This window comes from Periplaneta americana, chromosome 15 (genome assembly GCF_040183065.1).
Source record: "Periplaneta americana isolate PAMFEO1 chromosome 15, P.americana_PAMFEO1_priV1, whole genome shotgun sequence".
Classification (NCBI taxonomy): Eukaryota; Metazoa; Arthropoda; class Insecta; order Blattodea; family Blattidae; genus Periplaneta; species Periplaneta americana.
This window is the reverse complement of record NC_091131.1, coordinates 182,564,167-182,591,871: the sequence shown is the minus strand read 5'-3', so window position 1 is coordinate 182,591,871 and position 27,705 is coordinate 182,564,167. Positions and strand designations below refer to the sequence as shown.

Genomic DNA, 27,705 nt, shown 5'->3' with positions numbered 1-27,705 from the left:
TTATTCAATTATCCAGCAAAATCTTGCATCCGGAACTAGCCTGGTGCTGGATATGAGGGATTCTGCTGTAATGATAATATGTAGTCCCTTTATGTGTTGCTGGAAAGGTCATGATAAAATGATGAATTGGTATGATGGCAGTCTAAACTGTAATCCTTGCCCACATCTCCTTCTTCGATATAGGCATAAGCCTGCTTTTCTTTTCAACTTATGTACATGATGTACATATTGATAATATCCAAAGCATTCTAATATATTCTCTTTGGTCATCTTTATTCCCTTTTCCTTCCTAGCATCTTTTCCCCCTTTTCTGAGGAGGGCACGAAGGTCTGCACCTCAACCTGAGGCATATTGTGCCACTCATTATTGAAGTCCTCAGACTCCATTGCTGTGAGTATCGCGATTCACTGTTTGGAGCCATCAATTTAGCTACAACACCCACTCTGATGGAATCAGAAACTTCTGTCCCTTTGTGACTTCAGTAGTTTCCTTTGCTAGATGTTATCTGTATGCAAATAATGGTACTACCACAGTCTAGTATATACAGTCACGAAGCTTGAGTTGTTGAGGTTACTAGGAACAATAGACTGTGCCAGTACTATTTCGCATTGTCTGTAATAAGGCGATAGTAGCGATCCTACTGGTTAGCAACTATCTATGGATGGACGTTCCCTACGTATCGAGCTTCGAGACTGTATATACTAGACTGTGGTACTGCCTCCCTGCTGCATCCTATATATTGACCTAAAGATCATGTTACTGTAGGTATCGTGATTCACAATTTGGTGCCATCTATCGATTCAGTTGCACATCACTCACGTCCAACAGTCTGTTATGAAAGCCTCTCCATCCCCCTGGGACTTATGCAGCTCCCTCAGATAGATGCCATCTGTGTGGAAATAAAAGCACTACATCTGCTGCACCTTTGGTCAACCTGGAACTACTGAAAGGTGAAGGACCATTCACAGATATGACAATAGTCACTATGTAGTGAAGTCTTATAATGGTTGTAAAAATCTCATTTGAGTGGAATTTTATACTTTGTATTCAGTATGTAAGTCTGACTGCGTACAGTTATGAGTAATGTAACGCAGAATATAATGTGAAAAGTAATGGGAATCATTCATCTGATGATACTGCAATCATTATGCGTAATGTTCGAGATGATTCATCACCTGTTAGTTTTTCCTATGAATACAAAGGCATTCATGATACAGTACATTCAAACATGTATGAATGCAAACCTTATTTACGAACCATCTCTAAAATATCAAAACAATTTATTTCCATGATTATTCCAAAAGTGTATTAGGCAATTAATGAAGTTTTAACTTTTCCTAATCACTATTATTTATAATAATGTATGCATCTAATTCTCTTGACTTCGCAATAAAGTTGTGCTTTTCAATATTTTGAGTCTATGAATGTTACAGATGTCTATATGGTACATATCCATCTCTGTTTCCTGATGGCACAGAAGACCATGGTGCAAATTGATAGGGAGGATGCCAGGGACTGTCTCTTCTGGGAGAATTTGGTGTCTGTTGCTGAAATGACAATAATTTATCCCTGCCAGGGACAGCATTTATCTCGATAACCGGCCCCGGAACAATTTTTCCCTCGAAATTATTCAGCATTTATCTCCTTTAGGTGCCTAATTTATAGTTTCCTTAGACAATAAGATATATAAACAATTATTAGATGATTTATTGCAATATTTTGAATTAAGATGTACATCTTCAGAACCTACTCGAATTTTTGTAAATAAGAACGGTCATATGTCATCGTCTAAGATTGATTATATAATTACTAATGCTTTTGATAGCTCTTGCACTACACAAGTTGTTCAACCTAATCTCGGTGACCATCTGGCTTTAATTTATAATATCAATCTAGCTAGTCAAATGATTCCTGTAGAATCGGAAGTGAAAAGTTTTAGGAAAATAACAAATGATGGTTTAACTGGTCTAAGGTCTACTGTTGATGCTTTAGATTTTGATACGATGTATGAATTGAATATTAATGCAGACAACTTGTTTACTAAATTAATGAATATGATTACTGGTGCTATTGATATAAATTTACCTATGTTGACTGAAACTTATACAAAAAACAAATACCAAAAAGTATAACCATTGGATTACTCCTGAGGTTTTAAAATTGAATGATGAACTTAGGAATATATTTTTGTTAACAAAAAATTTCCATCAAGATCTTGATTTACTTCAATTATATAGAAACAAAAAGAAGGCTTACAAGAAATTAATCTTTAGTGAAAAAAATAAATCTTTGATCAACTTATTTGTAATTCTTCTAACAAACCAAAACAAATTTGGAATCTGGTAAATAGTAAATTAAACAGAAAGAAGCCTGTAGAATGTATTACTATTGTACATAATAATGACAGGGTATCAAATAAGACTGATGTTGCCAATGCATTTTGATTGTATTTTTCAACCAATGTGGAGGATGCACTGAATGAATATTTTGGTCCAAGCAAATCTACGTTATGCACCAAATCTTTAGGAATTAGTAATAGTTTTGTTTTCTATGATACTGATGCTAATGAGATTGTTAAAACAATTCAATCGTTAAAAAATATTAATAGCACTGGTATTGACAATATTTCCTTGAAACTATTAAGAGTGATCAGTGACATTATTGCATCTCCTCTAGCCTTCGTATTTAATCACTGCATTAATAATGGAGTTTTTCCATCATTATTAAAAACTGCTCTTGTTAAACCAGTTCATAAGAAAGGTGATTCTACTGATGTAAGAAACTATAGACCTATATCATTGTTAAGCACGATTTCTAAAATATTTGAACAGTTAATATATAATAGAATGTTACAATTTTTATTAAAATTTAATTTAATTACTCCTGATCTACATGGTTTTCTCCCTGGTGAATCAACAGAAACTGCTCTTTACGAATTTAATAACTATATTTATGAAAACCTTGGTGAAGGTAAACATGTAGCTAAGGCATTTGATAATGTGGATTTTAATTATATATGTATAAAATTAAAAGCCTTAGGTTTTAGAGGTACATTTTTAGCATTTTTAAAATCATACTTGTCTGATTGAAAAATATGTGTAAATATTAATGGTATTCTTTCTAATGAGTTTTATATAAATATGGGAGTCCCTCAGGGTTCTGTACTTGGACCTCTTATATTTTTACTTTACGTAAATGATTTGACTAATTATATAAAGGAAGGTAAAGTTTTATTATACGCAGACGATACTTCTATTACTGTTTATTCGGAGTCTTGTAATGATTTGATAAGTAAAGTTGGCTATATCTCAGTTCAAAACGTGGTGTGATTATAACAAATTAATTGTTAATATTAATAAGACTGTATGTTTAAAATTTGTTAATAGACCCATGAATATAAATTTTCCATGTCAGTTGGGGGATATATCGACCCGAAGCCAACACAGTACTAAATTTCTTGGCATAATTATGGATAATCTATTGACTTGGAATGAGCATTCTGATTTTATTGCTAAAAACCTTGTTCTGCTAATTTTGCTGTATTGCAACTGAGAGCTATACTAAACACCAAAATATTGATTTCAATTTACTATTCACTTGCTTGACAAGCATACTGTAGTAAGCGGTATTGGTCTTCTTTAGGTTTTATTATGATACTCTCTCTGATATCGAAGAACGAAGATATTTCTTAATGAAGATTCTCCACGAGCATCAGCTATTTTAAATCAATAATATAATTAAGCAATTGCGATCGTCTTCTTTTCTTTTCTAGCAGTAATACCAATTGTATTCCACTATGGTTTAACTTAACCGAGACTCTGTAATACAGCACATAGAGTTAAACTCACGGTTAGGTTTAACATAATCTTTATATTAACCATATTTACAAAACCGGGCCTTAAACAATCATCCCTATCAAAGGAGGTAAGCACAATAACACTCAGGCTGAGATGCAAGCCATCAGACACTCCTCTGTGACAAAAAAAATACAATGAAAATGGCTGTATTACAGATTATTAAAATTTAATTATATGCGAATTTGGCCTTCACTCATTAAAAACATTTACTATTTACAGTATTTTCAGCATATTTATTACAGCCAATTTGATGGGACAAAAGCACAACGATGTTACAATGGCCTTCATGTTTCAAGCCATACTCTCCCATCAGATTTTCACTGTACTTGTTCCTCCAAGATATCCAGATACTCCAGCACCTCTCGCTCAGACTTGTTCTTCGAGTCCTATTACTCAACAAGTCTGCCTCCAGCTGTACCTGAGAATAACTTGTTCCATCCCTTTTCCATTTACCTCGTGTTTGCTTATTTGTTCTTCAGATACTGTTACGAATTTTTTTTCACCTAACCATATTTGTTAATTTGTTATGCACACAGTCACTGGTGTTTATGTCAGTGGCAACTATAATGACAGCAATAGTGATGGTGGTAATGTGTACACACAAGCCTTCAAATCTATTGTGACGGCAGGCCGAATATTCTAGTCGTTCCTGGTTGCTTCGGGGAACTTCGTGCGCATCCGGCAGAAGGGAGGGGGCGCGAAGAGGCGGCGCGGCACGTGGCGAAGGGAGAGGGGGAGAAAACCGACTGCGACGGACGTAAAGGAAGTCTGGAGTCTGAGTGATGGAGAGACCGAGAATCGTCCAGAAACAGAAACTTCCAGGGTCGAAGGTTCGCGAAGTGTGGTTTAACTAATAAAAAGCGAGCAGCCTTCGAAGAGAGCCAATTCAGTTTAGAACAGAGAGTCAGTCTTGTGAGGCAGCAGTGAACGTCAAGGAAGCCAGCCTCTGAGACCTGGGTTCGACTTGAGGATGACTGCAACTGTAACAGTGACTAGGGAGTGCGGCATATCCGGAAGTCTGGAGTTCGAGTGCAGTGGACTGTCTCTGGAAGTCTTGGGTTCGATATACTGTGAACTTGAGTGAATGAGCTAGAAGAACTAGCTAAGGCAACGAAATGTGAACTGAGAACTGACAGTTTTGTGTTGTAAATAGTGCTTTGTGAACATTAGTTGAGATTAGCAGTACATTGTTGTTCTCAATAATCCAAGTGAATTGTCACTGTCGTCTGTGGAGTGCAATAACGAATACTGTGTTGCTGTGTGGAGTGAAATACCCATTGTTGACGGGAGTGTTTAAATTCAGTTATAGAAAGTCATTATTGTTGTGAATAAAAGTTACATTATTGTTTGAATTAAAAGTCACACTATTAATAAACCAAAGCTACAGTGTTTCAGAAATATCTCACTGAAACATACCTGTTTACTTTATTTGTGTAGTCATCAAGCAAATTCTTATATGAGCCATCAATAATTGCTCTTCCTATGGCTTTGTCCTGATACACTTCATCCATTTTCTGATTCATCTCTTCTCGTGATGTTGTTTCTGGAAGGTTAAGTGCAGTTTTCACAGCAGTGTCACCTATCTGAAAATTGTGAGACATAAGTTCATTAAATAAAAATTATTTATATATAAAAAGATTATACAATCTTTGAAAAAAAATCTTTTATACTATAGCATCAAATGCAAGAGTGAAGGATTTTAACATTCATTTATGGAGACGACTCTGTACAAATTCTAAAAATCCTCAAATATAAGGATGATGAAACAAGAGGATGCAAGAAAACATCTTTAAAAAGCTATGTCAAATTTTATATTTATTTTAACTGTTATATTTGCAAAATTTTTCATATTTACATCATATAAAAAAAAGTTAATTTATAGCTCTACTGATGAAATCTGATCCTTTTTTCTGCATCATTTTCCACTTTTAGTTGAAAGGAATACTGTCACAAAGTAAAGTAAAACTTACATTTCTAGCATCTCTAATGATATTGGACCTCCACTTTTCTGCAGCATCCACAACAAGAATGTCTTCAACACCAAGTGAGAAACCTTCAATTTTTAGAAAAGCATTGAAAAGCTTTGCAAACGAATTCAACAATGCACCAGAATATGTTCCACCATACAGCTGGAAAACACAATGAAATATAAACAAGTTTCTATTAACAAAAATGATCAGTCAAATATAAAGCAAGAACAGTCATTTTTCACCATTCAAAAAGTTGTAAAGTAGCATTATACACCTAAACTTGCTGTGTATCTTCAAATCTCCTAACAGCACAGTTTTTATTAGCATGGACACCATTAACTAGTTGGATGTATTCAATACCGTTACTAGATAATTCATTGATAGTTTTCGCCCTTCCTTCTGATTTGTAAAACGAATTCAGTCAACTATTTTCATATTATCGCACAATTTGAAAATTAATTATACAACAATTTGAATTGCATGCTTTTGTTGTAATCATACGAGGGTGGTTCGATATGTAAGGCACAGATCCGACTTATATCAACGTATTTCACAAAATCTGGGGCAGGGAGAGGGGAAATAAAACAAACATTCCACACAGTCACCATTAAGATTCAAACAAGTTCAAACATTCCTTCATAGGGTTTTCCTGTCCAAGGAAAATTAAATAATGCAAAACTCCAGTTTTCAATGTGTTTTAATCCTTAAATAATTTTCTGGATAAGAAGTTCTTGAATGGACCAAAGAGGTGAAAATCCGATGGTGCCAGATCAGGACTACGAGGTGGATGCAGCAGAAATTCCCACTTGCACTTTTCCAAGCTTTTGCCTGGTTTGATGTGAGGTAGTGCACCACCATGCAGAAATCTCTCACGAGCATGTAACCCTGGCTTATTCAATCAATATGTTGAGAGTGTCACAGTATGTCACCATTGAAGGCCTTGAAAATCCTAGAGTAATCGCAATTATTATCACAGAAGTAAACACTGAAATAATGAAACAATTGTCTCTAGAGACAATTAATATTAGGTACCCTCCACAAAACTGGCTTCATTTATACAATGACGGATCCTTGATCTCCAGAGAACAAGGTGCCGGTGCAGGTGTTACATGCTGTCTCTTCTCACTTTATAGATCTCTTGGGTATGGAACAACAAGTTTTGATGGTGAAATCATTGCAATAAGTGAAAGTCTCAGGAATCTTCTATGCCACATCAATAAATTTAGGAATGCAGTTATATTGTCAGACTCCAAAGCAGCTATTCTATCAATAGTCTCTAGACACACACCTTCATCTCAAACAGCAGAAATAACTAAAATGCTCTCTCAATTAATATCACTCAATAAAAGAATTGTATTCCAATGGATACCATCCCATTGTGGAATCCTGGGAAACGAGAATGCGGATGCTTTAGCAAAGAAGGGCAGCACTGCTACTTACAGACCTGTTACTAAATCTACGTACTACTCTGTGAAGAGATTTATTAAATCTACATACTTAGACTTCAATAAACAAAATTTGATAACTCAATCCCAAGGGGAAAAAATGGAACTCTCTGCATCAAAATCCACAGTTAATTCCCGATTTGCCACGAAAATCGTCTGTAGCTGCATTTAGATTGGCAACAGGCCATGATTGTTTGGCCAAACACCTGTATAGAATTGGAATATATCAGTCCCCTAACTGCCCATTGTGCAACTCAAACCAAGAAATGGATTCGGAACACCTCAAAATCTGTGCTTCAGTGGCTGGCCATGATAATATCTTTGAAAAATATTGGAGTGCAAGAGGTCAAATGACTTTATTGTCAAATGCCTGGCATTAGAAAACAACAACTTTTTTTTTTTTTTTCAGATGACTGAACTTCGAATTTCTTACATCACTGAAGCGAACTCTAAACCCATGTTTCATCTCCCATAATGCTGCTTTCCAAAAAAGGATTCTCTTCCTCTCAGTAGTAATGGTAGAGATTTTGCAGTGACGCAACCTTTCTTTTGCTTTTGTGTTCCTCAGTCAGCAATTTCAGAACCCAGCATGCGGATACTTCACATAAATTTAAGCCTGAGATTATTTCATGAAGAATGCCCTTTGGAATGTTCATCATTGCTTCAATTTCACGGACTTCGATTCTTCAAATGTCCCTTATCAAACCTTCGACAACAGCACACTTGTCATCTGTATGCAAGGTTCCTGGCCTGCCCCTCTGTTGCTCTGGACCATCATTCAGTTTCATTTGATCATCTTGAAATTTGTTGCAAACACACACGTACTTATTTCTTTTCAACATAAAATGTCTTGCCCATAAAAGTCACTAACCTGCGATGATATTATAAATTTGTGTACAGATAGAGAGCAGATGCTATGGTGAAAAATTTTCAGGGGCAGCAAATTTTTAAATAACAAATCTATGTCTTAAGTTGGAAGACCACTATTATTCGTTTCTTAATATATGCTGAATTAACGTGATATCTAGACTACAAGAAGAGTTTCCAATAGTCGACTATGGAAACTTGTGTTTTTCGACAATTTTCAGTGCAAATAACACCTATTATTCATTTGTAGCACTATATGAACAGCGTGTAGTTATTCAATTATCTACAAAAATAAAATGTAGATGTGGGAATTTTCAGATAATTTTAAGATAACTGTAATTTGCAGATAACTGTGTTTATAAATGATAGTGGCAGCTGTTCTTTTGTACACTTGGGACAGTGGATAGTTGAACACTCACACTAGGTCACATGTGGGAGAGATCAGACTGCGGCATGTTTACATCTTTCAGCTCTCCACTGCGCCAAGTGCTCAGCAGAGCACACCTTCTCACGGCTGAGAAGATAAAAAAATGATTTGCGCACAAACATAACTCAGAACTACCTCACTAGCTATCATCTCCATAGAGGACAACATTTTGGAGAAAATGAGCTTGTCCAAATTCAATGATCAGTCTGCTCAGCAGAAGATGTTAGAAAGCTGTATATAGTCATACAGAACTCATAGGGTTTGACACAGAATATGTCTTTCCCCGCAATGGGTATGGGAACCTGTTCCAGTATCCATGGCGAAACAAAAAATGACAGAATTTAAAATGCTTCCTCTAACAAGACTATGTGCCACAGCAAAATGCTAACGTTATTAGTAGTTAGGCCACGCAGCAATGTAACTTGTGTGATCACAACCAATGTTGCCATCTTCCCTTGTTACGAGCATGAGAGCACAAAAGTTGTGTGTAAAATTAACAGTGCCACACAGTCTATCTCAACACTGAGGGCAGCTACAGATGTGTGCAACCGCTGGTTTGATTTGTAATTGCGAGTTCTGCAATATTAAAGTGATAATAGACATGTACGATACACTTTGAGAGAACTACAGTGGAAAATTTGTTGTGAACTGGGACTACTTTCAGAATGTTTCCTTATATGAAGTGACAATATATTGTTGTTGAAATGCCTAGATGTTTGGCAATGAAGCCCTTAGTCCTCTTGCACTCCAATATTTCTGAGGTATAGAATCTTCTTTTTGTATTGCACAACATACAAAAGGGAGAGTGAAGCAAAAATATGTTGCATGCTTTACATTCATTACTTCTGTTATCGCATCTTCCATTAGAAAACCGACACGAAAATAAAACATTCAAACCAACACAACTGAGGTGGATAGAAGCAAAGTGACATTTAAAAAAAAATTATTTACGTGCCTCCAGGGTAAACTAAAGCATTTAAAATTTCGGTGGTAAAGGGATGTCTTTTATCCACATTGCACATTAACATTTAAAATTAAAACTTCACAGAATTTATGAAAGCTTAGTAACTTTTAATCACATTTCTAGAAAATAACGTAAGTGCACTTATACTTCTTTGCTTCTGATGCCTCAATTGTAATTTCTTTCCAGATAATGGGCGACATATTCTGTGTGCTGGCACAACCCTGCCAACACAGTGCAGAATTTTTTTATTTCAACTTTTAATGAGGGTGAAAGTGAAGGGGCAAATATTAAGGAAAATGGGGGCAGGATATTTTTGGGTTCCTACAGGTAACAGAATTGTAAATTCGCCACTAATTGTCACTCTGATTTTATCATTCTGCTTGCTAAATCTGGTAACTTCAAACTTGAAACACTTTTCAGCCATATTTACATGTAAAATTCAGACTAGTGGCTGGAAGACAACATTCGCATGGTTATTACTCCACTTGCTGGTAAATGCACAGGTAATTTATACCTTTTATATTGAATCAACTTTACAGACTCTTTTCTATGCATGAACAGTGGAGGCCAATGCCAAAAACAATTTTCAATGCTGTACAAATACTGTGTTGGGAACAACTGGATAATACCCACGGCAGACCAATATCGATAGTCGACGCTACTCGCTGGCCACTAGTCACCGGGCTGTACCGAGCCGTATCAAACAAAATATAATCGAAATGGTGGTAGTCAAATTCGCGACTATATTCTTAAATAATTCACTCCATTAGTCAAGTTCAAGGTTTTATGTAGTACAATGGCGGTTTTTTTAATTCATTAAAGGAAAATGAAGATGTAATAAGATCAAAAACTAGGTTATCACAAGGAAATTAACAGGAAAAAAGGTGTATTTCACGGAATACCATTAAAATGACGGAAAGCAAATTTCCGGTTAATGTTAGCCATAGCATAAAGTATGTAATTATGACGGCGTTGCTGTTTTATTTCTGGCCTATAGAAAACTACCTAGCCTTTTACGAAAAAAAATTTTAGGGAACATGAAATTATCCACCACTTTCGTTACAGGCCTATTATTTTTTATCAATATTACGAATCAAAATCTGTCATATTATATAATTTTAACTACTACATGGACGAATGAAATCAAGCAAAGCTAGCCTAGCCTAGCCTAACCTAACCTAACCTAACCTAACCTAACCTAACCAAAGCTAACCCAACCTAACCAAAGCTAACCTAACCAAAGCTAACTTAACTTAACCTAAGATAAGCTAAGCTAACCAAAGCTAAGCTAACCTAACCAAAGCTAACCTAACCAAAGCTAACCTTCGTAAATGCAAGGTCTGTAACCGGAGCAAGAAGGGATCTCAATCATTTAATCTGCAATGTACACGTAAAAATAAATTCAAGTAAGGATCACACTCCCACTGCATGAGAGGTCCGCGCATGCGCTGCAGAAAAACTGTTTGTCCCGAGCCTCTCATCTAAGACACTCGTCATAATTTACTCGCAATATTTACGCAAATACACATTATCGCTAACAGTGGTGCTATCTCTCAATAATGTTCAGAACGAAGGAGGTAGACAGAGAGAGAGAAAAAAAGAAATATAGCACAAAACTGTTTTGTCTCGAGACTCTCATCTAAGACACGTAATAAGTCACGTAATCTACTTGCAATATATTTGCGCAAACACACTTTGTAGCTAACACTGGTGCTATCTCTCAGTAATGTTCAGAACGAAGGAGGCAGAGAGAGAGAAAAAAAATTTCTCCCGCCAACTAAGCCACACACCAACGTCATGTTCTTATGTTGGTGACATTGTGTATTTACTTAAATTTGGTGGTAAACGTAACGGCACGGTTCAAAGCGACCGTGGTAATTCTCCAGTATAGCGCTGTGTTGTAGACTGGGTACTGCACTTACTCAGACAAGAAAAAAATACATAAATAATATTCCTGTGGAGTAACAGTTAGCCTTCTTGGCGATGAAACGAGCGGGCCTGGGTTCAAATTCTGGTTGGGACAAGTTACCTGGTTCGGATTTTTTTCCGAGGTTTTTCCTCAATCACTCGAAGCCGAACTGCTGGGTAACTTTCGACGTTGAACCTCGGACTCATTTCGCCTTCATTAGTATCATTTCACTAATCATCTTAATAGTTTACAGGTCGACAAGGAGGACATGGCGGATGTGGTCCAGGATCTGCCTATAGGAGGCATCTGTCTGCGGGAGCTGCACATATCCAGTGAAGCTACAGGGACTTGTAAGCAGACTGTGGGCAACTGGGGTAGTGTAGCACGCACCTTGGTAAGTTGTGGAATCGACTGCTACATGTTCCTCTGGTTAAGGATGCAGCAGATTCAAGCACATGAATTGCGAAACAGATGCCATCGATCTGAGGAGACCGCAGGATAACATCACAGGAAGGCGGAGGATCAGTCTCCAGTCAGGACTGGATGCTGTGGATGAATTGATATGATGAATCATGCAGTGAATCACACGTTTGAAAAGCGATCCTTAATGGATTCAACTATCATTCCAACATAAGGAAGTTGCACAATAAGCCCAAGGCTGCGGTGCTTGTCTGCAGGCCCTCTTTCGAGAAAAAAAAAGTAATATTCCTAGCATATAAAAACATCATTCTGCCAATGATATGAAAAATCGGAGCAAGGTTCATAATTCAAAATAACACAGCACAATTCTATCTACACTGACCGGCCAAAAAAATGGATCACTTAATTTTTTTAAGAACTATAATTTTATAGCTCATGCTTTATTTTTACTACATCCTGAAAAAGACATATTGTAAATTGAAGTAAATATGTTGTTTTCTAATGCCAGGCGTTTGACAATAAAGTCATTTGACCTCTTGCACTCCAATATTTTTCAAAGATATTATCATGACTAGCCAATGAAGCACAGATTTTGAGGTGTTCCGAATCCATTTCTTGGTTAATTTATGCAAAATTTCAAATAATGCATTTCATTAAGTTAGAGGCAATGGCTCACATTATAACATATGGTTATGCCACTGTGCGCGCACCTTGTGTGTTACAAGCTCTAGTGGTGATGACGTTCTCCATTCATAATGCGATGCTGACCACATTTCCTGATGGTTGAAAGCCCACTTCTCCAACAATGCTGCCTACATTTCGTTCAGGGTGTTGGTCGAGCTTATCCCACAAGTGTTATAATAGGATTTAAGTGTTCACTGAGTGCTGCCCAGTCCAGAGTTAGTATCCTGATGTCACACAGCGAGGAGCTCACACAGAGTTTGTGTGCACTCGATGTGGGGCTCTGGCGTTTCGTCAGCCCACGCGAGCTGTGTGGATATAAAGGGAAAAGTTGAGACGATGTCGGGTGGAGTTCCAGGGTAGCTCAGTTGGCAGAGCGCTGCTACATTCAACCAGAGGTCCCGGGATCGATACCTGGCCCCGGAACAATTTTTCCCTTGAAATTATTCATTATAAAACTAATTCATATAATTTTTAATAGGTTTTATCCCCATATGATAGTAAACATGTATTGTATGTGTAGATTGTGTAGATAATACTGAGAGTATTGATATTGTAAAATGACAGTTTGTATCTGATGATGTTGAAATGCTCAACGAAAACATTCATACATCACACAACTTATGTAAAGGTTAACACCTAACAAAATATATAAAGTAGTAAAGTCAACGACTGAAAAAAATAAATTTCTAACATAGCTCTTCTTGAGGTCAAATTGGCTTCCCTGAGTCTTTGTCTAACATTATTCTCAATCACAATGACGATGATTTCTGGCCTAGACCACAGTCGTGCGGAGATGTCGCAAGATACAGAGAATCAGTAACTGTTATCCCTGGTGGACGTAAACCTACTGCAGCCTGATTCCAGTCGTCTATGGTAAGTACCCAGTTCACAGAATCGCCACAGGGCACGTTGAAAGACACACCGATGGCATTAGCTTCAAAACGAATGATTCATCTACCCACAACCAAAGCAACAGATCTAGCAAAGTCTTTTCGAATAAGAGGCATCTTAACTTATCAAATTCGAAACAGTAACTAAAGAACTTCAAATTAATGTTTAAGAATTAATAATACATGCAGCAGCTAACACATGCACTCCACTCGTACAATTACATTGCACAGCACATTCCCGCTGTCAATACTGCTCTGTGTAACGTTAAATAGTCGTTGGTGTAGCTCTCGGATCAGAGCTTCAAACAACACATAACAGAAGCACGTGCGCCTAGGACGGACCAAGGAGAAAGGCACTTGCGCATGCATCATATTCTCGCTATTTCCACGTCTTTCCTGTAGCTCCGAGAAACGAGCAAGCACTGCAATACTTGCGGTGTGCAACCTGCGGATGGTATTACGCCTATACAGTATCCAAAAATCAAAATAAATTTTAATGTAAGTAATCTCATTTTGAGAAATACACATTCTACGAAAATATTGGGCTTGCGCAGCAAGCATAGCATGCCCTGAGAAATCGCCCCTGGTCCCCTGCCATGTTGCCAAATCTTTGAAAGACGATGGATTTCATCTGCAGCATCATTTTGTGGAGCTTCTCTCTCACTGATCGATCTAAAGCTCTTCGGATGTCAACTGTTGATTGAACGCGAATGCCTCGCTTCCACCCAACTTGCAATAGTTCAGTGTGGTTGGACTTCTCTCCCACAAGCTTCTTGGAATGCCATAAAGCGCTGAGTTGCATTTTTCCCTCTTGCAACTTATATTTTTATGATACATCTTTGTTCATATCTTATTGAACATTTTAGGGCGGTATTACTTAATACAAATCAGAAACAGTCCCTGTATTCACAAAATATGGTTCCTTAAAGACTTTTAATATTTCACATTTATATAACAATTGCTCCTCTATTATGCACTAAAAATTCCGATGCTCACTGCTAGGAGTGCTGATTTACAGTATTGTTACCATTACTTATTGAATGCCCTAGTATATTTCTTTCATGTATATCTATACTAATAATAAATCTGTAGCAGAAATTTTTCCGGTAATTTTCGATTTTCCAAAAATAATTGGTCCTAACATATATAATTAACCACCCTGAAACCGAAAATCGCATTTTTGAAATTTTTGTTTGTATGTCTGTCTGTATGTTTGTTACCTTTTTGCGCGATAATGGCTGAACCGATTTATATGAAAATTGGAATATAAATTAAGTTCGTTGTAACTTAGATTTTAGGCTATATGGCATTCAAAATACCTTATTTAAAAGCGGGGTTATAAGGGGGCCTGAATTAAATAAATCGAAATTTCTCGCTTTTTATTGATTTTTGTGAAAAATGTTACATAACAAAAGTTTCTTTAAAAATGATTTCCGATAAGTTTTATTCTTTACAAAATTTTGATAGGACTGATATTTAATGAGATAAATGAGTTTTAAAATTAAAATAACGCCATCTAAGACGGTGCAATGAATTAAGAACAAATGACTTCGTCTATAAGGGGTCTTGGACAACAACAATCGAAACAGGGGCTTGGACATCAACAATCGAAAGCTATTAAACATAGCCTACAGAGAATGTTTCTGTGTTTGTATGAAGTAATATCAGAAGCTAAATTAACCGATTTGTAGCTATAATTAATTATTATTTCACCATTGGAAAGTGTAGTTTCTCTAGATGGACATAATGCTATAATGTTATTACAGTAACGTCTGAGTAAATCGAGGACAGGTAAGATTAAAATAGCTTCTTATGCACACAAAATTTGATAGGCTATTTTGTACATTCGTTTTCTGTATTTCTTAAAATAATATTTATGTACACTCATTTTAATATCAGAGAATTAACGAACAACAAGAGTGTATTGATTTAGTATGCAGTAATAGTACGTTAGCTTAGCAATCCATTATTTTATCATTCAAATTTTAACTATGCTCAATTGAATCGTGTTAAAATACATAAAATATATATGAAATAAATGCAATGTAAAAAAAATCGGGTAATGAGCGAAGCAGATTATTGCGCTGTTGTAAAAGTTGTTCCCTGGATCAAACGTCCTATTTTAATTATGTAATTACTTTATATTTATTTCTAACAGGTGCAGCGGAGCGCACGGGTACGGCTAGTCTATAATATAAAACTACTTCAATTATTTTACACTTTAGATTTAAATATTGTACATATATCGGTGGCGTGGTGTGAATATTATTACATGGGTATTATTGGTGGACAATAATCAATACAATTTAACCCCTAAGTACGATATTACTATAACTTTATTTAGTTACTGTGACATTATAGACTACTTGTATTGAAGTTCGATTCGACGATTTTTCTGTAAGAAGAGATCTATGACAGGATCATTCAACATTGGCCCTTTCTTCATGTTCAAGAAAAGAGATATTTCTACTGACATCAAGTATAGCCCATAGTCTATTCTTCCCTTAGGTATTTCATTGGTAAGCATCTATGTACATGCAGCAGAGCACATGCCGAACCTCCTGCAGGATGGCAGTATCAACAATTAGAACAGAAGATCAATGTAACGAAGACTGGCCTGCTGCTGCAATGTATGAAAATTTAAAATCATGAATTCACAAAGCTAATAAAAAGACTCTGGAGCAGGGAGTGAGAAGTAAAAGAAATCTAATTGGATGACATGGAAAATTCTAGAGGCAACAGAAACGTAACAATGAACCTGTAACTCAAAATGTGGAGCTGATCTGGGCTGTTGCAGGAAGTGTATTAATTACTAAGGAATGGTAAAAACAGGAAAATTATGTTACAAGACAGAACATACTGTGGGATTTGGAAAATCAAGACATGCCTGGAAAACAGTTAGAAGAATCTGTGTCCCCAAGTCCTAACACCGAAAAGCAGAATTAAATAGGAAACCATTGCTCAGTGATCCAAAAAGACGAAAAAACCGGCAAAAATCAGAGAGGCAAAATTATTTATAAAAATCACTTCAAAACGATTTTTTAGAAAGAAGTGAAGAGTATTGCATGTTTTATAACCAATATAAACCATTTCATACTAGACTACAAGTCCTGTAAATTATAGGCTAGTACCACATTTTATTAATTTCATATTATTATCTATATATTAGTATACATTATTTTCATATTGCATGTTGCAATCCATTAACATAGATTGCTTTTGGGTGGCTTAAACATTCCTTGCTATTTGAATAGATCAGTTTTCTCTGCTTCTGCATTTTCTTCTTCCTCATCGTCCTCCTCCTCTGAAGATGGAAGTTCTGTTGCTATTCTAGGAGATTCTGGTGCATTCATAAGATTAACGACATCAGTAGAGAGTGATCCCATAATTTTCCTTGGAAAATGTCTGGCAGAAGACATAAGGGGTCGGATGTTAGCAAAAGCCTTCGAAAAATATTCTGATTTGTAGCAGTTCTGGAAATTTTTCTGAAGTGATGTTCTTTGTATGATTTTATATTTTTGTTTGTTGCGTCTTGAGCTTCATTTATCATCTGATCAATTGGAAGAAGGGCAGCAGAAATGGCCGCTGATGCATGTACAAGCACCTTGTGCAATGATGCTGGCATGTAGTACCAGGGGTACTTCACTACAAAAATACGCGCAGTTTGTACGGCACATTCTTCATAATCTCCCTCATTGATGTCACAGCCACATGGCAGGTTCTAAAATTTGTGGAAAATCTTTCAATTGGGCACACAACAACCTGTGCAGCTCGATCTACACTGTAAGAAATGACCGAGCTTGTTCCCTCGTGACCCCAGACTTCAGGTTGGTCCACAAGTAAGCCTAGTTCAACTCTTAATCCAACCTTTATGTGGGTTTTTCCTGTTTTCTATATTATTTTTGTCTCCTTGCCATCTTATTTGCCACTTCCTAACATCAAGACGACAAATTAAGAATAGATTTACATTTAAAAAGTCTAATCCGCGCATTAAGTGTAGGCAGGCCGAATTAGAGCAGGTTGGCAGTTTTTGTTTTCATTTTCACCTATTTTTCCTAGTTATTCATTTGTCAAGGGTTGGCTCCACAGATGTAACCTGATTCTATCAAAGAGGTATCGCTTATAGCCCTGCAGGCCTTAACACTGATCATCGTCATAACAAGAATGTGTCTGAAGGTACGGTCACACGTCGCTGCTTTTGTAGAGGTGCAGTACAAAAAAACTGCGCAATTCTCATACTGCGATGTGTGAACAACGGTGCAATCCAAAGAGTAGCGGCTGCCAAACCTACTGCTCGTTACTTTTTCATACTGTACATAGCTTAAAAGTAGCGACATGTGAACAGGGTTCTCAGGGTTACAGCCGCAGCATTTTTGATATCGGTTTTGTTGAAACTTTTGCAGCAGTTGCGACCAGTGTTGCCACCCAAATGTGCCAATGACACTTTTATTGTTTGGATATATTTTAATGTTAGATGTGATGAAAATAAATGATTTGTAACAGTTAGTAAATGTACAACACAGAGTATATTTGCTGATGATATAATTAATTTTTTTCTTATTTTTCATAGCGTAGTTTCAAACAAGAGGGTTGCCAACATTGATTATGTGAATATGTTGGTTCTCATTTAAGTATATAGGCGTTTTTTAATAGCTTTATAGTAAAAATAATGCCAATTTCTGAATATTAGTTAGGACAGAAAAGCAAATAATAGATAAGTAAGCTATCGCATGAGTTTCATAATCCAAAACTCTAATGTGAACATACTCACAAAATGTATATTGAAAAGTCAACATGAATATGGAAAGCTGCAGCTAGACTGCAGCTGCAAAAGTAGCGCCTTGTGTGTGAACAGTCTCGCAACCTTCAGTTGCAACTTTTGCAGTATTCGGATTGCACAGCACAAAAAGTAGCGTGCAGCGCGCTACTTCTGGGTTACGTGTGAACACAACACACAACTTTTGCAGCTGCAGTACAAAAGTTGCACAGCAAAAGTAGTGACGTGTGACTGTGCCTTAATATGGAGCTCTTGCCCTGTATTTTTAGTAACTATTGTTGACTACAGTGTAGATATCTGGTTTTCTGCCTAGGCCATTTCTTCTTCTAATGACAACTCAGTTGTTTCCTTTTCCTACTGCCATTCGATTATCCCCTTATTGTCTGCCTGGTGTCACCATCATTATTTTAGTGCAAGTTCTTCTTTCTTCCTCGATCGCTTATTGACGTCATCCTTGCTTGCCGCTGCAGCTGTGCTGGTCGCTGGCCTCTCTTCCTGGTCACTGTAATTCACGGACTGTTTCATTCCATTGCTTGCTATTCTTTCCTGTGTGATGACCTCTCCATCTTCTAATTTTCCAAATAGTTCTCCCTTCGTATATTTTACTGCAATGCTCCTTATCTCCTCTTTCAGGTCTCTTTCTTTCATTTCATCAACATTTGTCCCTATCTCTGCATGGTTAAAATTTTCCAAACAGAATTCCACACTAAACATCTTCCTATATATCTTTAAATTATATGCTATCTTGTATTTTAGTTTTTTGAATGAAGCTGCAATTTTGTGTGTTAGTATTGTGAAGCATATTAAAACAATATGAAATCTACAAACACACAATAGCACATCCACAACATATACTTAATACGCAATTACAATTCAACAAACACACATTATTTGATCTAATAACACACAAAATACAAACAACCCCCATCGTCATACGAACCACAAACGACAGTGAACACTAAAAAGCAAGACCAGCTAAAGTCTCAGACATGACAGTACCACAGTCTACTAAATACAGTCGCGAAGCTTGAGGTGATTTTTTGCAAATCTCGCGATAAAGCGCTCCAAGCGGTTAGCAACTAGAAACAATAGACTGTCCACGGTCGACTTTGGATTTAGAGTGGACTGAGTCGTATTTCCATCGAGTGCTAGGTCGTTGCGTATTTCGCATTGATGCTCCTGAAGAAAAATCCTAACATCTATTTCTTATTTTACTTCTGGATGAAAAAGTGGTTAATAAACAGCAGGAGGGAAGATCTAATGACAAAGAATGAAGCATATCTTTATAATAATATAAAGTTTTGCACTCTTCATTTCGAAAACACAATTTATGAATGAAAAAAAAAAAATTAATCTGGAATGCAGTTCCAACTTTATTTGATGTTTCAAATAAACCTGTAGCTGAGAAACAAAAGCTTTGCACTAATTCTACGTCTGTATCAGCTGATTCCTTGAATAATTCTGTGGTGTTTGGGTAAAGGGAGATAAGTCATAAAAATGAGTTCGGAGATAAATGAAAATTAAACTTGGAACCCTTATTACAAAAATTTTTCTACACAAATAAAACACATCAACTGCTACTATTCTTTGATTTTTGCACACTCACTTGTGTTATTTAACTTGTGTGTTCATCTGGGCAAACAAAAGTCCACCTGGACAAAAAAATAACTTATACTCCTTTACCCGAACACCACAGAATTGTACATTTTCAGACAACTTAGACCTATTTTTTTTTTCAAAGGATATGTTTTTAATTATAGCTGTTAATTTTGTTGTTATTTTTATTTGTTACTTTACTAGAGACGTAGAAAAAGTAAGTCTGTTACAATAAAATTTATTGATCACGTTTTATTTCCAATTCTGGTGTGATTATTATTGCTTAACCTCATCCCACTTTGTTAACTACGTAAGCCTACACTACAAGTACCAGTACACATAAGTTATTCCATTCATTCATATTTCCATTATTATTGTTATTATATTATTGTTGTAAAGGGAAATGCAAATTAATATTTATTGGTTTCATAGTTCATTATTGCTATAATGTCAAATGAGTGAAATGATTATAGTAAATTTCAGTTCGTTTTGCACAAACAAAAATAATATTAACCTATTTCTTGCAGGTATCGAGTTTATGGTGGAATTTAATATACTTCATTAAAATAATAAATTAACTTTATCCATTTAATATTTCAATAATGGAAGGAAGGTGTTAATTTTTCCAAAAGAACACGACAACAAAAGTGTAACATTTTGTCATCTGCTATACTAAAAGCCAGGTTATGAACCAACTAAACCGGAAGCAACGTTCTGTTGGTCTCTTTCTGAGCTCTGTTGCCACATAGTGGCGCGAGATTCAAAGCGTGTTCAACGTTTGTCACCGATATGTTTAAAATAACTGCTTTATATAGTTCTCGATAACACTACCTACAATATTAGTAATTAAAATTACTGTTTTTAAGAAAGCACGAGCTAATGACGCTGTACAAAATGCGACTCGTAATGCAAGTGGTATTGCTGGGAAGTTTGGCTACACTGTCTCCGTGATTCCGTTGCCAGATTTTCGTTAGCAGACGACATTTTCACGTGAGGTCCAATGAAAAGCTCCATTCTCCTTCCCCCCTCCGCCCCGCCATACTCAACGTGTCATCGCTGCACAGGCTACCCCTCTAACCTGCACTTTCCTCTCGCCCTCCCAACTACTTCCTGTTTCGTCGGTTCATAACCTGGCTTTTAGTATAGGAGAGATCTGCGATGATGAGGCGATAGTAGCGATCCTAGTGGTGGGCAACTACCCATGTTTGCATTTTTACTACATATTGAGCTTCGCGGCTGTATATAGTAGACTGTGACAGTACCATCTGTCAATAAGATATATTATTAAAGTTTTAAGTTTTAATAAAGTTTTATATTTTATAATAAGTGTTAAAGTGAACATCAGAGACAAGCAAAAACTATATCCGATGGAAATGGATGGATTGCAAAGGAATTGCCTAGTTTCTGCATTACAATGAATTTGAAATTATGTAATGAGAGAAAAAATGAGCCAAAGAGAATCAGTAGCTGAATGATTGGGAGGTAAAGCTCTGCAGTAGTATCAAAGGATGCCAGAACGCAGATCTTGTCTTGGTCACAGCAAGGATGCAGGAAAGGCAAAGACCTGCATCAGCTGAAGAGAAGGAATTGCCAAGGCAATACGGGAATGTAATCTTGATGAGGCCAATGGAGTGACAGAAGCCTCTGATGTCAAGCAATAAAAGGCAAACAGGGACAAGTACAGTAACCACTAGAACATGATGGTACATTGAGCACTTACAATGGATAGTATACGTACCTGGTCCGAGACTTTTGATGAGGAAGTGAGAGTCAGTGGGTGCTGCCCCTTAGGCACGTTGTTTATAATTATTGTAGAAATTATTTGTTTCCCAGACCAAAGAGGAGCTGGTTTCAATATGGCTGGTGACAACAGCTTGATCTCGCCCTTCTGATGCCCCAGTCCCTGGAAGACAAGCTGCTGGTACTCTTCTCTGCAACACAGATTCAATGTTTGTATGTAATGTACATTCCGCCTGCTAGTCTGTAGGCTACAATGGTATTAATGTTGAACTTCTGAAATACATAACATCAAAAATAAATACAATAAAACTTGTTCAAAGTGGGGGGAGGGGGGGGGAATTATTTTCCGCATTATACAAAATTTAAACACGTAACTATCTACATATTGTATCTCAAGGAGTCACGCCAGACAACACTCTAGCAGTAAGTTTAACTGTTCTTAGGTTTACATTTAATCTTTTGTGAAAATTACAACTGCCAAGCACTAATTTATATTACATGAACATTTTATCAATATGAGAATTAAACAGTATTCCACCATTAGCAAGAGAAATTGTGCATTGTAGAATGAAAGAAATTAGACCTTTACGAATATAGATTAAAAAATGAAAACAATGACATTTTAAGGAAGCAAAACTCCATGTAAGATAGAAAATAACATTACAGAGCATGCAGCAAATGTTCATCATCTGGTTTTTAATATATCACAGCACCTCAAACAAGATGTTAATATGGAATTAATTATACATCAAAGAATATGTGGAACATATGAAGAATATATAAAGACATTTTGAAAAGCACAAATGAGAATGTTATACCTATGCTGACTTGTGTGAGCTGCAACAAACACAAAGAAAGGAAAAAGCTAATTAGGTGATAGAATAGGCCTATAACGCTTTTATATATACAAAACAAACAGAATTGCGTATTTTCCATTTACTTGAGTGTATATAAACAAACAGAAACAAGACTGGTACACACATATTTTAAAAATGTCAACCGAGAGATACACCAAAATATTACTAGATTTCAAACTCATATGATACTGGCACCTTCTGACCACATGGAAATTGAATTCTGTTGAAATAGGATACAGGCTTAAACCTCTCTTGAAGGAAGAAACAGGCTTAAAGCTATGAATTATATGCACTGATAACATCCTAGTCAAAGTAAGTTCAGGACAATTTAGCATCTTGAACAGTGGCAAAGCATGCATGCACCATGCAATTGTTTTAATTTCTCTCAAGAAAGTTGGCGTGATTAGACATTATTCCTTATATTATTATTATTATTATTATTATTATTATTACACAGCATAAAGTTCTATTCTTTAACTTCCAAAATGTAATTCTGTAGATTTACCAGTATATTTATATTTGAAATCCACCTGCTGTTAATTTAGGCACTACGGGCCGTATTCATAGACATTTTTAGCGCGGGTTTCCAGTGGATGATCAGCGTTTTTCGTATTCATAAACCAGTGTTAGCGATAGGATATGATTTGAATTCTGTACTAGTAACCAGAGGATAGCAGGGGCTAGCTTAGTACGCTCGTAGCGTGTGCTGCGAAATGTCTATGAATAGCACCCTACTAGACTGTCCTGAGAAATTAGGCTATAATTTGCTTTTCCTCAAAGTTCATATGTTGGAAAGGTTTCAATTTATGTTTTCCAATGTAACAACACCTTGTCACAGTCACCCATGTTGACATTAAACAAAACAACAAAATACAACTTTATCTTCTCGATGATCTGAACGAAACTTGAGCACTTGAACTGTCACGAAATCATGCTACACTGAAAGCTAAATTGTAAAAGGTGCGGATCTTTGAGTGGTGAATAAACTATGTCCATTTGCTATTATGCTGAAAAATATCACTGTCAGAATAACCATAAAAACGTAAGGTCAAGCAGGCAGAAAACTGTGTGTCAGTTCGTCACTGTCGTATAGCATGCAGATTTACACTCTGCCTTTACGGCATCCGAACTGACAGGTATTTCACCCTAACACATTCTTTGTCTGCTCAGCGCTTGTATGAGATCTGTGAACAGTAATACACCCTGAGGCTTCAGAAGGCATTTTTGTCAAATGCTTGATATAGGCCATATAAATTGTATGCAGTCTAACCTGATTAGATTTAAAGTGAATACAGCATTATTTAATATTTGCGCGGAAAATAAAACAAGAAAAATAAATATAATAATAATAATAACAATAATAATAATAATAATAATAACAATAATAATAATAATAATAATAATAATAATAATAATAATAATAATAATAATAATAATAATTCGAATTATAGGTATTGTGTTTTTAAAAATAATAATAGGGCATGCTCTGAATATTTGCCACTGATCTTGAAATGAAAACGAGAAAAGTGATATGTTTCACACTGACTCTAGGAAATTATTAGTTTACTCACTTTACAAAAAATCGTCCTCTAATAGACAGCAGTACTCCTGCCACAATATGGTCTTGAATCAAGCCACTCAATGGCGTTCCATCTTTTGGAACCAGGTACTGATTATTTACACTCACTGAAAATGAAACAAAATTCAGAAATGGAAGCCAAATGTACCTGTTTCGGATGAAAGAGCAGGTGCAATTCAAGCAAACTTTTAAGAACATAATTTCTTACAACCGGGGTCAGATTATTTACTGCGCACAAACTTTGCTTTTTTAATCTTTCAATTGACCATTACAAAATATACTAAACATGTTTCCTTGATTCATTCAAGGACATGCTACAGAGTCAATGGCATAGTTTGGTTGGTATCCAATTGAGAACTAAATCAACGAGTACTCTTGTCTGGTGTCATCTTAATTAACACAGTTTGTGTATCGGTATACAGAAGGATGTGTACTAATGAGATCTTAATCACTCTCACTCTTTCCTACAGCAAATCGTTAAGTTATCATGGCGATACATGTTACCAAGAGTTGAGACTGAAGAATAATAGTAGAACTGGATACAGAATTTTGTCTTTATTCGTCATTATTTATGAACAATTAAATCTCCAATATAAGTAAATCTATAAAATGTGACCAACAACTCTACTTTCTTAATCAATGGAAGTAGTAACTTACGTTTTGCAATTTTATCCACTTAAAAACTACTATGTATGGGTTTGAACTCAAGATACATAGGTCCAAAGGTAATTCTGAGAACAAGAAAAGTGTTACAATACATTTTATGATCAATTTCAATGAATACTTAGGTAATTAAATATAGAAAATTAAAAAAAAATGTAATGTCACAGATAGACACAAGTAATGTAATGCATAAAGGCTCGTCTCCACTATTAAACATTTAACAACAACATGTTAAATGTTAAATTGTTTACCGTTAACATCCCAACATGTTGATTGAACATGTTAATGCTAATTTCATTTAACACTTTGTCCACACTGTTAAACATGTTAAACTTTACTTTCTTTGCGTAGTCCACCATAACAGTCTATGAGATTTTAATATAGATAATGTTTTATTTTCAAACCTTGGACAATGGACTCAGATGATGATATGACTTTTGTAATTGTCTCTATTGCTTATTACAAGGCTTTGAAAAGGAAGAAAATGAGAATGTGGATGCAACAATATCTTAGTAAAAGACACTATGCAGGATACATTCTAAACGGGCTTAAAGTTGAATACAGTATCGATTTGGATTTATAAACTTGCTGAGAATGTCAGAACACGATTTTAATATGATGCTGCAAAAATACTTCCTGTTACATCAAAGAAATACACAATTTAAGGGCAGCCATTTCATCTCAATTAAAAAAATTACAGCGCTGTTATCATAGGACCTACGACATGATAGATGTTAAAGGAGGGGGTAATATCGTATAATTATTCTTTCCGAAGTTTTACGAAAGTTAACATATATCACCAAATACGACCATTACTGACGTCAACATAGCATTAACGTTTAGTGTATGACGAGAGTGCGAAAACTCTCTATTGTATTCTCGAGAACAATTAAATAATAATTCCAGTTCTCTAAAACAGTCGGCCTTCTTAGTTTTGCCCGTGCATTCTTTTGCAGTCACATCCCACAAACAAGGCCTTTCCATCAGTGCATTAATTTTATTCTAATGTATTCTCTTTCGTCCACTCCATTACTTCAAACAACTTACAGCCAACACCAAGGACCAATGATAGTATAAAAATTATCAAGATACGTGCCACAAAATCGGAACTTATAGTTGTTGCTATGGAAACTATACGAACTTTGCCGAACACTACCGACGCTGAACAAGCAAATGAACTGACTTGATATGTTTTCCATTTCTGCTGGAAAACACGCCAACATGTTAAAAGTGTTAAATTCAACATACTTAGTTAACATGTTAAGTCAATTAAGACTTGAAATGTCCATATACCTGTTAAATTCAACATGTTATGTTTAACATGTTGTAAATTACTGTATTATGCCGTCAGTTCAAGCAAACATGCCAAATATACAAGTATTCAAGTATGTGATATGGCAGTGAACAGTTTAATAGTCTCCCTGTGGATATAAAAAAATCAAAACTTGCGAATATTTAGGGCCAAATTAAAGAGGTACCTAACTTCTATTCTGTAGATGAATTCATGACATTCAACAATGCTGAACGTATATTTTTATCTTGTATTAAGTATCGATATTAACCTCTTGTGTTGTATTAGTATAATGTAAACCCTTCTGTATATACAAGGGCATTCAAAGAATAATGGCAATATAGTTAGTGTTTCTCCCTAAATTTATTTAGGTTGCTTTTGGCATTACATACCCCTGCCAGTCAACAGTACATTGACAAACCCTTGGAAGATGATGGACTCCATCTGCAGCATCATCTCTGGATCTCTTTTTCACTGATCAATCTAAAGCTGTTCGGATGCCAACTTTTGATTGAAAGCAAATGCCTCGCTTCCACCCATTTTGCAACAGTTCGGTATGGTAGGACTTTTCTCCCACAAGTTTCTGAGTTGCATTTATTTCCTCTTGTAACTTGTATTTTTATGATGCATTTTTGTTCATACCTTACTAACATTTCTAGGGCGTTATTACTTAATACAAATCAGAAACAGTCCCTGTATTCACAAAATATGGTTACTTATAGACTTTTAATATTCCACATTTATGCAACAATCGCTCCTTTATTACATACTAAAAGATTCCGATGCTCACCGCTAGGAGTGCTGATTTACAGTGTTGTTGCCATTACTGAATGCCTTAGTATTTCACTAGACTGTCCTATGGAGTAAGTCTCTGTAGTACTATTACGATTTTTCTTTCGACATATTCCATATTCTAGCTGTGAAGCGATGGAATGTAAAAAATATAATACAATTGTAACTATGCACCTGACAGCTTTGTGTAATATAGATAGAGATCCGATGACCACTACATAACAGCAGAAGAGTCCGTTGCACAGTTCTGATGCCTTACTATGCAAGATGTTATTGCCTTTATGCAAAGGATTCTCAGTCATCACTCTCTGAACAACATCTTTTTTTTGCAGGATTTCACAGCAGTGCATGTGATAGTAACAACATGAAGCAAACTGACAACACAGCAGTTGATAGAGTATTAGTGAAGAAGGCTACTGTTCAGTGTTCAATTTTTTCAGCTTGGGTATATTTTCGTGTTGATATACTTATTCGCGAAGTCTGAATGTACATACTATAACATCATTATATTCCTTTATTTGTATTCAGTTCTAGGTTATACGGTGCTACATTTTTTATTCATTTCGTATTATTACTGCTCCTTGATATATCAACGCTTTCGAAGTCGCACAAGTCGATGATTTTCAATATCAGTTCAATGTTCGATGTCGAAACAGCTGTGATTATCACGTGGAATGTCAGATAGTTATGATTTTTTTCGCCTAAAATTTTTTCCTGGCATATAATACTTATGCCTGGATTTTTAAACCAAGAATTATGGAAAAAAGTGCGTCTAATACACGAGGAAATATAGTAGTGGCTCTAATACTCAAATTATTGGCCATGGAAGATTCATATTATTTATTACTTACTTACAAATGGCTTTTAAGGAACCCGGAGGCTCATTGCCGCCCTCACATAAGCCCGCCATTGGTCCCTATCCTGAGCAAGATTAATCCCGTATCTATCATCATATCCCACCTCCCTCAAATCCATTT

General features: G+C 35.9%; 1 pseudogene; it reads right to left on the bottom strand.

Moving 5' to 3' along the window:
- Positions 1 to 27,705, bottom strand: part of LOC138715567 (DNA-directed RNA polymerase I subunit RPA1-like) — a 149,421-nt pseudogene that overhangs the window by 56,826 nt on the left and 64,890 nt on the right.